The sequence below is a fragment of the Cyrtonyx montezumae genome, unplaced genomic scaffold, assembly GCF_038088225.1.
Source record: "Cyrtonyx montezumae isolate F1298 unplaced genomic scaffold, pur_monq_1.0 scaffold_2, whole genome shotgun sequence".
NCBI lineage: Eukaryota > Metazoa > Chordata > Aves > Galliformes > Odontophoridae > Cyrtonyx > Cyrtonyx montezumae.
Window position 1 is genome coordinate 30,772,261 of NW_027071936.1, and position 14,172 is coordinate 30,786,432.

Below are 14,172 nucleotides of genomic sequence, written 5' to 3' on the forward strand. Positions count from 1 at the left end.
GCAGAAATGAGCATCTCATTTATGAATTTAAGCTCAATCCTGTGCAATGGCACAAAGTATATTGTTTGACAGCAGGCTGACAGTTTACCAGAAGTCACTCATACAAAACAATATGACAGTTTTTTATTTTATTTATTTATTTTCGCTAGTAGTGCAGAGAACTTTACTGAGAAATGGTACTTTTTGCGACAGAAAGGCTTCATCAAAAAATCTGGGATAAAAAGAATGCCATAGGGAGAAATGGGAAAAGCAGTAACTTGGAAGCAGCATAGAGAATTGCTTTACCCCTTTGCCTTCGAAGATGGCCTCTTTAGTTTGTGAAGTGCTGAGAGAGAAATGGCATTGTGATGGCAAGGGCTCCATTTTGTGTTATCTGGCTGCAGCTTTTGTGAATTACAAATTCTCACTTCGTCTCTTCTCAAGGGATCTGAATAGCTTTGTTTAGGGCTTGGTAAATGAGCCATAGAGAGCAGAGAAGGAATCAAATCAAGTGAAATAATCTTGGTGACTGCTGTGAACTCCTAATAGGAATGTAAACAAGAAACAGTTTCTATGAGATCTCACGTGGAGGCGTAAATTTCTTATCTCTACATGCTAGCAATGGATGAGGCTTTTAATGTTAACGATGAAACAATCCCTGATGGTTTGCATGTTCAGGAAATGAAGCTTATTTTATTTCTTACTTGTCCATCTGCTTTTCTTTGTTTTTCTTTTTTAATATGTGCAGGGGAATGTTTTAGAAATTAGTGTCTTAGTTCACAGAGACACCTTCAAGATTTGTAGTGTTATTCCTTAATTCAGATAGAAGGGAAAGTCTCAGTGAAAAAATCTAGAGTGTACTCATTCCCGTAGTGATATGGAGAGTACATGAGGAATATACCCGGCGCCTTCCAATAACATCTGTGTTTTTTCCAGCTTTCCAACTGTTCCTCATCTCTTCCCTCTATCTCCCCCAGTGATGCTGCTGCAATTGTACTAATTTCTTTGTTTATAATAAAAGTAGTGAATATGAACCCATGATCTTTGCATTCCAATGGAGTCAGTCTAACTTCCTGAGGTTACTTCTTAATCCTCACAAATATTTTTCTAGGAGATTTTTGAGCACTTCAGTCTACTCCAAAGCCCGAGGAAAGCATGATAATACTATATAGGTAAACACATGAAAACCTATTTTATTTTTAAATAGTAGAAATATAAAGCATATTCTCTGAGAAATTATGCAAAATTCTTATTATTCGTATATATGTATACGTGCATTTTTTTACATGTATACCTATTAGATAAATTCATGACTTGAAACAACTTTTTTTTCAAGTTAAATAAGGGCTAAACTGATTATTGGAAAACATTATTTTTTTTCACAGAATCATTTGAATTGTTTGAATTGGAAGAAACGTTTAAAGGTTGTTTGGTCCAACTCCCCTGAAGTGAACAGGGATGCTGACAGCTACATCAGGTTGCTCAGAGCCCTTGTCCATCCAGACTGACAATGAATGTCTCCAGGGATGAGGCCTCCACCACCACTCTGGGCAACCTGTGCCAGTGCTTAGCCACCTTAATTGTAAAATACTTTTTCCTTATATCCAGCCTATATCTCCCCTCTTTTAGTGTCAAACCATTTCCCCTTGTTCAATCACAACAGACTGTGCTAAAGAGTCTGTTCCCTTCTTTCTTAGGACTACCCTGAAAGGCTGCTCTCCGTTCTCCCTGAAGCCTTCTCTATGTTGAACAGCCCCAGCTTTCTCAGCCTGTCCTCATAGAGGTCATGCTCCATCCCTCCTGTTGTTTAAAGATTTTTTGTTTTCTTTTTGGCACATCTGAAAATCTTGTGATTTTACTTTTTTTTAAACATGAAACCTTTTTTGTAGGTTTTAAACATGAAACCTTTTTTTTTTTTTTTTTCCCTCATGATTTTTCCAGTGTCCTAAACATAGATTTTGCTTCCTGTGGTCACCTGTCAAAAGTTAGCTCACTACCTCTCTCTGCTTTCAATCATTTGATTTGCTGCAGCAATGGAAAGTGAGACTGAGCTTTAATTGATTCAGGAGGCAATATATATCTGACTACCTCTATACTTATTACCAGCTTACATTTCATTTCCACTGCTTGAACTTTTAAATACGTTCATGTCCTTTACTGTGAGAAATATTTCTATGGCTGAGTGTTTCAGGTGGAAAGTCAGAAGACCAGAATATTTCTGGAAGGAGACAATGTGTGCCTTTCATGGGGATGTAATTTTTTTAATGACTATATGAAAAAGAAGTGGGGAAAAATATATGTACATATTTTTTCCCCAGTGAAAGAGGTAATAGCAATTTGGTTTAAAATCAAATTAAATATTTGTCATTTGGTGGGTTTCTTACATGTAAAGGTACTTGGTTTTATTTTTGAACAGAATGTCATTTTGATATAAAGTAATATTTCATTTTGGAAGTGTAAAAATTAGCATTTGGTTTTTTAAATTCATACTTTTAAATCTGATACCATTAGTGTTGTTAAGATAGTGTTAGTGAACAGCTAAGTTCACAACTAAGGATAAGTATTACTTATCCTCAACACCAAACGGTATTTTTGGCAAATAATGTTGACTCTTAAAACTACTTAAAAACTCCCCCCTCTAATTCGAGTATCTGACTTGATAGTTGTTTTCCTACAGAATCAAAGAGGAGGGAGAGAAATTCCTTCAGAAAATAGTTCAGATGAGATTTTCAATTGAATATTCTGACTCATGTTTTCAGTTTCCTGATGTTCTCTGTTAACTTTAAGAAGCTCAACCCCTGAGCTCAGTGCCAAAGACATAGAGCAACTGTATGGTAGCTTCTTAAAATGTCAAGATCACCTAGAAAAAAAAAATAAGGTGGAAACAATTCTGATATTGTCAATGCTTCTGGAAAGGAACCATAACTTTCTTCTATCTTTCCAAAGTATCGAGCGTAGTCGTGGAAGAATGGCTTAGTTTGTAGAGGACCTTAAAGATTACCTTGTTTCAACCCCTTGCTGTGGTCTGGATGCTAGAAGATGTGTTAATGCTAACATTTGAAATAGCCTAAAATCCACCGTTCTTTCCAGAGAGTGTCGTTCCCTGTGTACATTTACCTTCAAAATCCACTCATTCTGAGCTCAATCTGTTTAAAAGTGTTACCACATTGGATTATCAGTCATTTAACAAAAGTGGTACTAAGTTTACCAGCTCCTTCTACCCCCAATTCATGTTTCTGCTCTGCATTGTGGAGAAAGAAACAATGCTGATTTTGTTTTGTAAAAGAATTTGTTTTTAACAGAACTGGGGAGTATAGAGTCCTTGTGTTTTCCACAGTGCTGTTGCTTGCAGGGAGCTTAAACATGGGGGATTAATTCTCCAGCTGTTGGGACTTGCTGTGCGTAGCTTCACAGAACTGGCCAGACCTGTACTTATTTGCACCACCTGAGAGAGTCTCTGACCTGCACCCTGCACTGACCGTCATAAAAGAGTTAGTTGTTATGGCTGGAATACTGATTTTGCAGTAAATGGAATACAAATGGCAGAGACCTGACAGGTAGAGGAAGTGTGAGTCCCTCTATCAGCAACAGTGAAAAACAGAATGTGCTCTGCTTTTTGTGATGGAGTGTGAATTATAGCTCCTGTGAACATTCAGCCATCTTGCATCCTTGAATTTTTTCTGTGTCTCTTAGCTTTGTTTTCATTTACACCTTTTCCCAGTCTTCCCTCCAAAAGTGTGAATTTTTCCTTCTTTGCCCTGAGCATGTTACTGCATTGATGCCTGGAATACTCTTTTCTGAAATCAAATCCTGCTTTGCAGTGGAACTTTTCTTTTGAGATGTTTGAATGTAAGTACTTACAAGTAGGCATTTCAATTCTTAAAGTATATATTATTTTTGATGAAGGGTAGCCATATGCTGTTCATACTCCACTCTTTGAATTTAGGAACAAGTCCTCTCTTTTCCCACATAAGATTTATTTCCTTTCATTTTCACTGAAATAAAATTTTCCTTACTCTGTTTTTCAGATCCTGCTTTTCCAAGGAGGAAGCTTGTGCTATTTCTCTTACGTATTACATGTTGCTCTATTAAAAGGAGGACTTGTTCATTCATGTCAGCCTGTTTTGAATTTTACATGTAAGACACATCAGCTGGGATAGGTAAATGTTAATTATAGGAAGGAGCATAAAAAGCTAGAATAGTTTTCTACTTCCCTTTTCATCTCCAAAAAAAAAAAAAAATTGAAGATTTAGCTCACATTAGAGGAAGGAAATGTTATTTTAAAAATGCAAACTGGAGCCTTGATCTCACATGGGTGATATCCTGCTGAGAGGAATTGGACACAGCCACTTTGTAGTAAAGACAACTAGTAGCTAAGGCCAACTATTCTCTGTGTAGTTTTTAAAGAAAGAAAAGTTTTCTAATCAGTGATTGTGGTGTACTTGACATCATCAGGCAATTCAAACTGTGATATCTGTAGAAGGATGCTGCTTATATAATTACCTTAATTCCTTGTTCTAGTATTCTAGAAGGCAAATATTTACAGATAAATTTTGAAGTGACAATCCCACTGAATCTGTAGCTCTCTTGTCTGTCATACTTGCCTGAAAGTTCTTACAGAGTTATTTTTCATATCTGAGATTTTAGTATCAACTTTTGATTCCAGGAATGTTCTTCTGCTGGGTTGCATTACTCTCTAATGTCCTTGTGTTAGAGCAATTATCAATAGTTAGTTCATACGAAAGAGAATGCCTACTACTGTCATTTTATATAAGGCCAGTAATTGTTTCTTTATGCTTATTCAATTTGTTTCAAAGGTTTAAAGGGAATAATCGCCTGAAAGGATGTTGCAGCCAGATGGGGTTGGCCTCTTCTCACAGATAACTTGTGGAGGGTGAGATATAGTGACATCAAGTGGTGCCAGGAGAGGTTCAGGTTGGATTTTAAGAAAAAAATTCTTCTCGGAAAGAGTGATGAGGCATTGGAATGGGCTGCCTAGGAAAGTAGTGTAGTCACTGTCCCTGAAAATGTATAGATGTGACACTTAGAGACATGTTTAGTGGGCATGATGGGGATGGGTTGATGGTTGGACTGGATGATCTTAGCGGTCTTTTTCAACCTTAATGATTCTATAATTTTAATTTGCAGCTTCCTCTGTTTCTCTTCAAGCTTTTATTTTTCGGCATAAAATTCTTAGCCCAGCCCTCTCCGAATGACTGATCCTTTAATGTCTCCAATACTGTGCAAGTGACAGCTTGAATGCATGACTCTGACTGCTGAGGTAGTAATCCAGTTTGTCTTTTGCAGTGGGCTCATTAGTACACAATGTTAATGTAAATAGAAGGACTCAGTAAACACAAAGATGCGTTTAAAGAACGAGCAACCTAAACAGTTGAGTCATATATATTTTTAACAGCTGTACTTGAAGGAAGACATGGGTTTATAAAGTTTGTTGAAGGAAGAGGAGATGGGTTGTTTTAGTTTCCAAGTGACATTTACAGGAAAAGCATTTCATGCTGTATAAAAGTAATATAGTTAGGTAAAATATGTATGAAGAGAAGTTATTTGCACTGGGAAAGAGCATACTCCGCTAAATTCGTGCTCTTGGCTTTTCTGCTCTGCTTGGGAATACATCAGTTCTGATAACTAGATTGTACTACGTTAAAATTATACCAAATCATACGAATGCGCAGCCATGACATTAGAGCACTGAGCGAGAGTCCACTGCCAGGCCACTAAACTTAGCTCCACAGTCTAGTGTGTGAGATTAGGGTTTTAGTATCTTTCTTCAGAGGAAAAAAACCAAAAAGTAAGCAAATCGTAAGACTTTAGTATTCAAATAGCTTGAATTCTGAATGTTCTCTGAGATTTGATTGTAAATTTCCAGCAGACCAAGTATCTCTTGTACAACTCATTTGGTGAATAAATTTGAGTAATGAATACATCAGAGCAGATCCTGACCTTTTAAATTACCACGTGAAGAGATAAATGGTATCAGACATATTTTCTGAAGAAATAGTTCTTTTTTGTTAGTCGTTAGTTTCTGAGAATTTCAACTCAGAAAAGATTGTTTTTCATCATGCAGGTGAAGAATGCTCATCTTTTTAAAGTTTCATTCTGAATCTTTCAGGCTTATTTTCGTTTTTATATTTGTGGCTTTATTTGCAACAGTTGCCATCCATTTTCAAAGTTGAATTTTTTTTTTTAAAGTGATAGTTGTTGGAGTTGTTAACTAAGGAAGGTAGTTCCTGGCTTTCTCTGGGGATATTTCTGTTGTTTGAGTCTGACTTACTGATTGATCTCCAATAAAAATAGTGATGTTTATTCAATCCTCTGCTGTAACCATTGATGCATGTAGGAAGCAATGAAAACTCTTTCACATTCTTCACATTTTTTTCTTGAACCCCAGTCATTTATTTTTGGCATCTAGGAAGATGAGCTTCCACAATTAAATCCCTTCTGATTTATAGAAGCAGTGTAGACGTCAGATGTTTTCTGCTCCTACAATGATGCAAAACAGCCTTATGCCTAGTTAGCTGTCTAATTAAGCTTTGCATCACTGGAGCAACAGAAAAGGTTTAGAGTGTTTATTGTTCACATAATCAACATTAATTCACCAGTTATACTTGTCAGCCTAGGAATTTGAGAGATAAGCCAAAATGAGATGCCTATTATTCCTTACTTTAAAGCAGGCTGTTAAAATCTCCCTGATTAAATTCAGTGTCTATTTATATATATGAAACATTGAAGGAAAAGAATTCCCAGGGTTCTGGATTGAATGATGGAAGCCGTGTTTGTGGCATGCCTTCAAAAACTGAAAACTGATATATCCAGACTTCATTTTCATTGGCAGGTAAAATAAGATGAAAGCAGATACTGAGCAGAGTATTTTGCATGTTGTTAGAATTCTTTCCTGTGTGGAAATATCACTGGTGATCCTTCCGTTATATCAGCTGTTGTTTGGTTCCTCTCGTACCAATATTGTTTTTCTGTTCTCCATCTGCATATCAACTGTTTTCCTTGTTTGTTGTCTGTGTGATACTTAGTTGAATGACTAACCCAGCTATCAGGCTGCTGTGCCCCATCCAAAAGTTTACACAGAAGGAATAGTCAGATTTTTCTTGTCAAGAGTGCCGCCTTTCTTTTTCTGATGTTTTCAGCATATCTCCAACTTTATAAACTGACTTTCAGTATGGGGAGGAGTGAAGAAAGGTAAGATAGAGATGTTAAGAAAGCCAGACTCTTCTCTGGGCTGTTAGAAAGAAACTATTATCTACTTCACTTGGCTTTTTTTTTCTCCTTTTTTTTTTCTTTTTTTTTTTTTCCCAGTCCTCCTTTGTCACCACCCACACTAGTGGTTTTGTGTAGAGGAGACATAGTCTTTCAGAAGGTTTGGTTCAGGAATTTTGTGAGGTCTGAAGTCCATTAAACTGAGGGACTTGTTGAATCAAAGAAGCTGCACAGCTCCTCGTTTTACTTTTGAAAGCAGTGGCCCTAGCAGTGATATTATATAAAAGACAGCAGAGCTAACCTTTTCTTTTTCTACCTTGGACTGAGTTCTGTTCTGCCGCAACACAAAATTTCTATCAGGTTCCCTCCATATGGTCCTTTCAAGGCTTCAATAAAGGAATGAATACCAGAGCAGAGCCTTTAGACATCCAGTTTTCAGCTCTGTTAGCTTTCAATACCAGAAATGTATTTAACAGTGGGTAAGGTTTGTTAACTCTAATATACCACTGTCACTCATCCTAACCCAAAAGAATAAAACTATGTGAGTGGATTTGCAATTCAAATAGAGCCATTTTACTTCTTGAAAATAGGCTACTTTGAAGAAAAAAGGACTGTATAAAGGATCACATTAACCTACAGCAATAATATTATAACAGTACCGTTCATGACACTATAGTTAGGACTGTGCCAACTGTTTTTTTCATAAGCTTTCTCTTTTCCTTTTTGAAATACCCAGCTTCTCCTCCAGGTTTAAAATTTTCTGGTTAAAAATCCAAAATACCAAATCTCTGCTTGTTAGAAAACAAAATATTGGTGATGCAGCAATCATCATTTTTAGTAATGTTTCTTTTTTTTTTTCCATCTTTTTTAACAGGAATATGGATTGCCCTCTTTATTTCGTTATTAGTATGTTGTATATGTGCATTTACGGTGCCATACTTTTGAATTACTTCCTTAGGATCTTTGACATTTAGCTCACTTCTTTGTGGTTGAGACTGGAAAGGTCCAGATAGGATGTATTTCAAATGTCTTTAAACATATAGCTACAGTTAACAATAGATTTCATCTGTCCAAAGAAATTGTCACCACTGATGGAAGAGTTCATCAATAAAAGTCAGAGCTTCATCCAGTGGGAAGGTTCTGTAGGAACCTGTAGGAATAGTATTCTGTCTGCTCTTATAGTTCAGCAATAATTATATAAAAAGATATTTTGAAAGGTAGTGCATTTTAGGTTAGTAGTTAATGGAACTGTAAATAGCTGTGTTAAAAATAATGTTAATAAGATAGCAGTGCATCGGGGCAGGCAGGATAAAGCCAGAAGTATTGATCATAACATTGCTGGCTAATGCTTTTCCTGACATTAATGCTAAAATTTTCAGTAACAAAACTGTTACGAGTATGACAATTGAATCTTAGGGTGTATGAAGAGAGGAGAAAAATACCTTGTAGTGGAAGTAGGTAAGCATGTCTGAGATTCAGAGCTAAATGTAGTCTTACAGAGACAAAGATCAGTTTGCCTTTTCATAGCAATGATGCTATGGAGAAAAAAAATTGTGTGATCAAAAAGTTGGAATTATTTCTAGTAAGTATTAGGTTAGGTAGATTTCAGAGGTGCCGCTTGCAAAAAGAAAGCATGACAGAAAAACAGCAACAAAATGATCTGTGCAAAATCGAAGTTCACTGGGAAAAAGTTCAGCTTTAAGAAAATAGCTACTGTTGAGCAAAGCTAAAAAGTCTTGAAATATGGTGCATTTTTTTCACTTCTTAATGTATGATTTAGTGCTAGAGAAAGCGTTTGCCTGACCTTACGTTCTGCTTTCTAGACTGTTAAAGTTTTGTTTAAAAATCTGTGAGGAATTAGCTTAGAATTCATCATGATAGCTAAAACAGTTATTCTGTCAGTCACAGAAATGACCCAAACATGATTTATTTTCACTGAAATACTTGTAAAGCAATGCTTCTGTATCACAATTTGCCCATAGCTCATGCTGATGTATGGGAGTTTTTGTCTGCATGTGTAACATGCTAGCACGGGGAAACGCAAAGTCAGACTAATGCTTACAGGTACTTTTCTAGCAGTTCACTGCTCCAGTTTCATTCTTAAGAATACTTTTGCCAAAATATAGCAGGATTTATGTCATGAACTGTTCCTAAACAAGTATTTAATGTGTATGTGCAGGTAGCATACGCCCAAACAAGCATCTCTAAATATTTATATATGTGCTTACATACTTAGATGCATCATGTTAAAGAAATAGGATAGATGCAAATGTATCTATTGAGTAATTACATTGTAAATGTTGATGTTTATATAAATATGCAAGTGCATGTGTGCACCTGTATCTATATTTTCCCCTACTCTGTATAGTAAGTAGAACACAAAAAAAAGAGTTCACCTCCAGGGCCAAGGATCTCTGATTAACTCATATCATTATCACTATTCTCCAGTTAGTGGCTGAAGTCACTGTGCCCTGATCAAATTTTAACTCTCTTATGCAGTGGCAACTACTGATCACGTGGCTCTATTAATGCTGTCTTGCAATTTTTGAATCCTATAGTTTTCACAGAAGTATGGAAAAAATGGATTTAGCAGCCTCTGTGTTATGGAAAAACATTAGATCATTGTGTAAGAGTGTTCTGAATGCACGTTTTGCTGTAAGCACATCAGCTTGGGACGTGGGAACACTGAGTTCCTGGAACTGGAATGCTGTCTGTCCACACAGCAATGTGGGCTCAGAGCAACTTGCTTTGGAACAGCCAAGGACTTGTAGTGGTGGACAGAGCTGTGCTCTCATTGTGACTGAGTCATCTGTGCTGTGTGATCAAGAGTGTGGGCCAACATTAACACATGATGTCTCAGTTTCTGTGGCTACTTCTACTTAGTAAATATAAAGCCTTGGGGATTTTGTTCTGGTCCTGAGGCGAACTGACCCAGCTGGACTTGCCATTTTTATGGCTAAAGTCACCCTCACAGAAGAGAATGACTGTATCTAAAGTGTCACTGGGAGTTTTTCTTGTTCAAGCTGACACTTGAGCATTGTCTTGAAAAGTGCCAGGCCACTGAGACCACAATGCTATCACATACTGCTGCTGAGACTTAGCCTGGACAGTGTGTGAAGACTTGGGCTACATCCCTGGCCCTATTTGGTTTGCTAACATAGATGTTGTCTGTCTGCAAGGATCTGGCCATCTAGCTGATGGTTTCTTAAGTATTGCACTCAGTAAGTTTGCAGAATAAAGGCTGAGTGAATCTAGCCTTTGGAAATGTCTAAATCTGTGTTTAATTTGTATTTCTTTCTTTCTCCACTTCAGCCTATCCTCCTTAAAAAATGTTTAGACTGGTTGCTTAGAATTTAAAGTCTCTATGTGTAGATTTGTATTCATTTCCAATTACTTTTGAATCTTCTTGCTGGTTCAGATAACTTTGCCAGAAGCTAACAATTTAGAGGTCTTAAATTACTGCATGTTGTGTGAAAAACAGTAATTGGAAAGGACAAAGGCTCCAGTTGAATGATTCCAGAAAAAGAAGGTTGGAATGCCTGAACTTGTGTGTTGATCAGGATACAACTACAACTATGAGCAAATGCTGCTTTCTCATTTGATGGTAATACTGACTGGCAGAAGAAGGGACCAAGAGACAGGAAAAGATAAGGTGTAAATCTAGAGATGAGTAGGCTTTCTTAGCCTAAATTGTTAAAAATACGCATGTTTGTTTTTATGGAAAAGGGTTGCTTGAGAGATGAAGATTGCAGCCTTTGAGTGTCTGGTCCCAAACAAGAATCTGCAATGCAAATGCCACATGCATTGCTGTCCTTGGGGCAGCCATGTGGTGAAGGAGGTGTCGGAAAGGGAACGTGTTGGGTAGGAAGATGCTTTGAGATAGAAATATCTATTATTATAATGTAGTACATGCAGAAGGCAAGAATACTGAGGGGTATATCCAGTCCTTGTTATCCTCCAAGACTTAGGTGTTTAAGCCAGTGAACTTCTTTCTGAGTGGGTGCATTTCTGAAAAAAGGCCATTTGTCTCAAAGAATGGAATAGAGTTCATTCTTATTTTATTTTAAACAACAAGTGGTGGAAGGAATTATGTAGTGTTTACATATATTTAAGCAATGATGTGAAATACAGGCAAAGTCTTGGAACTAGAACCCAGGCTGTCCCCCTTTCTTAGTCAGTGACATAACTAGGTGACTTTAGAAACATGGTCTCTTGTATGTTTTTTGTGGACCAATGAGTCTTGTATTTTACTAGGAAACATGGCAGAGGTTCAACAGAAAGGCTGAAGAATGCCCTTTCCAGTCCTGTGGTTAGATCATACTTCTGGGTGGTGGCAGATGTGAAAGAGAATGACCTGAGGCTTCTCACATCATTAATGTTCTGAGAACTAGATTCTTGCATGACAGCAGAACTTAAGGTCTAAAATGAAGTTGTTTTTACAACTATGTTTTGTGATGAGCTTTATCCTCTTGAACAGATACGTGAATTTGTATTTTACAAGTTAAGTACGTTTATTAGATCAATTCCTTAAGGGGTGGTGGTTTCATTACTGTTTTCTAAGTTCTGATTGATTCACGTGAACCAGGCTTTGACCTGTCTGGCCTTGTTAAAACCCTGGCTGTTGCCAAGCATTGACATTTTGTAGCTGTGTAAGACTGTTTCCACTGCTCAGCTGATGTGGTTTAAAGAAGCACATTATATCCTGCAGTGAAATGCTCTGAACACACACGTAAATCAGCTACCAGATCTCACAAAATGAGCAGCTTGATTACTAATAGCAAACATTTGTTAGGAATGGCATCTTTAACTGCTCCAACTCTTTGGAAAATGAATGCTTGTCAAATGAAAAAAGAATATTTAAGTAGAATATTCTTTCTGCTTCTTCTGCATGTGAGCATTTGGAATGAAAGCAGCATATCTTGCAGAGAAATAGTGAAAATCTTCAATTTAAATCACTACAGTTAAAGTAGAAGAGAACATTAGCCAAAAGTTCCCCTTGCTACTCTATCCTCTATGCCTCTGAGCACGTTAATTTAGTCCAAAAGACTGGTTCTCATAGCCCTGCTTCCTGTACTCAGATGTGGCATATTTCAAATGCTCATGAGCTTTTATTTTAGTTACCAAAGTATTTGCTAAGCAAAACAAATTACACCTGAAAATGTTAATGTACAACCTGATTGCCAAATGTGTCTATTTTAAAAGACATTAAATTGGCTTGCCCTGCCTACCATTCTCAGGCAGTAGCTCTACTTGCCTCCACATGAGATTTGAACAGTGCTTCCCTCAGCAGTTCCTCTTGCTCAGCATGTCTAGTCTAGAGGTGTGTAAGAATAAGATGTGGATTATCTGATGGGGTTTTATGGTTATTGAATACCTAATTTAAATGATTAGGGATTATACTCCCCTAGTATTGAGCAATGAGTCATATCTACAGTCCAGTTGCTTTAGGGGTTTTCATCATTTTTCAGTTTTCAAACCTAGAAGTATTTCTTAGTAGTGGATCCTGTGGAGCAAGTTCAAGTCTGCTGGCAATAGCTATTTCCATTAGTAACTGAGTATTTAAGATTCAAGGGTCAACAAACCTTGGGTTTAAAGCCATTAGTGTATGTATGATGTGAGATGCATCAGCTAGTATTAGTGATTTGAGTTGTGCTGTCCTTCTGTGCTTTGACTAGACATACTGGTTCTCACACTGCCTTGCCACACTGGATTTGGAAGTATAGCATATCAGGTCAGGATTCTGGCTGCAGTACACAAGTAATGACTTCTGCTCCGTGCCTGTTATCTGTATCATAGTACCCACACAACTGGATTTATAGTTCTAATAAAATTATTTATTCAGTAAGGTAACTCACTTTCAAATACATAAATGATTTACTTTTCTGAGTAAAGTTGTAATAAGCACTGTTGAAATTATGTCCAAAATCCCTTCTATACTGCAGTAAATATTTCATTTGAGCCCTTACCCCAGTTGCTGTTTTCCGGAACACCTCAGAAGCTGAGCTGTTTTATGCTTTAAAATATAAATATTAAATTAACTTACCATCACTTGGCAAATGTTGCTATGCTTTTTGAGTTATATGAAACTGGTTGCTATGACAAGTTAGCAACTGGTAAAATTACATGCTTTATACATGATAGCTATTTGAGGCAGTGTAGTGCCCGTGTAATGTACTGACTTGAATAATGATGTTCAGTTCTAGCATGATTCTAAAAGAGGTTTTATGTGATCAAATATTTGACTGTCTTCTGGCTAGTTTATATCCAATGTATTACTGTAGACCTGATAATAAATCCTTTATTTTACTATAAATCTATAAATCAGAAATAATTCATCCAAAGGCAGCAGAGTGAGACTGGAAATAAACTAGGAATTTGGACACTATTAATCCAGACAGCTGGAAGTCAATGATGTGGGAGACTGAGTTCTCATGTGGCCAGTGTTCTCTTATGGAACATGTTAATATTTAATTAGTATGTGAACAAAGCGATTGTACTCTTAACTCCATAACTGTTAATCTCACCTCAATTTCCATCCTTGTGGCTCTGCAGTGTTTCCTTTTCAGAATTTTTGATTTCCTTAATATGTTTTTAGCTTTGAATTTAGTTACATAACTACGTAGGGAGAACAAAGCTCATGTATATTATTCTGTGTTTGGATAACTAAATAAAATTAGAGAAAAGGCCATTTTCTGGATATGTTAAAAATAAGAAATTAAGGTATTTTAATGTCTCTGCGTAATTCCATGAGTCTTTAGTTTTTTTATAATCATGTATTTTTTTTATAAATATAAGAGAAAGTCAGACTTATGTGAAGGATACATAACAGCTGCTGAGGAATCCTGACAAACAAAGGCTATGATTTTTTTACATTTACAGATGGCTAACTGTTGCAGAGTTGTCTCATTTAACTGAACTGGACTTTTCAGATCTATAAAGTTGTTTATGTCCATTCATCGTGTT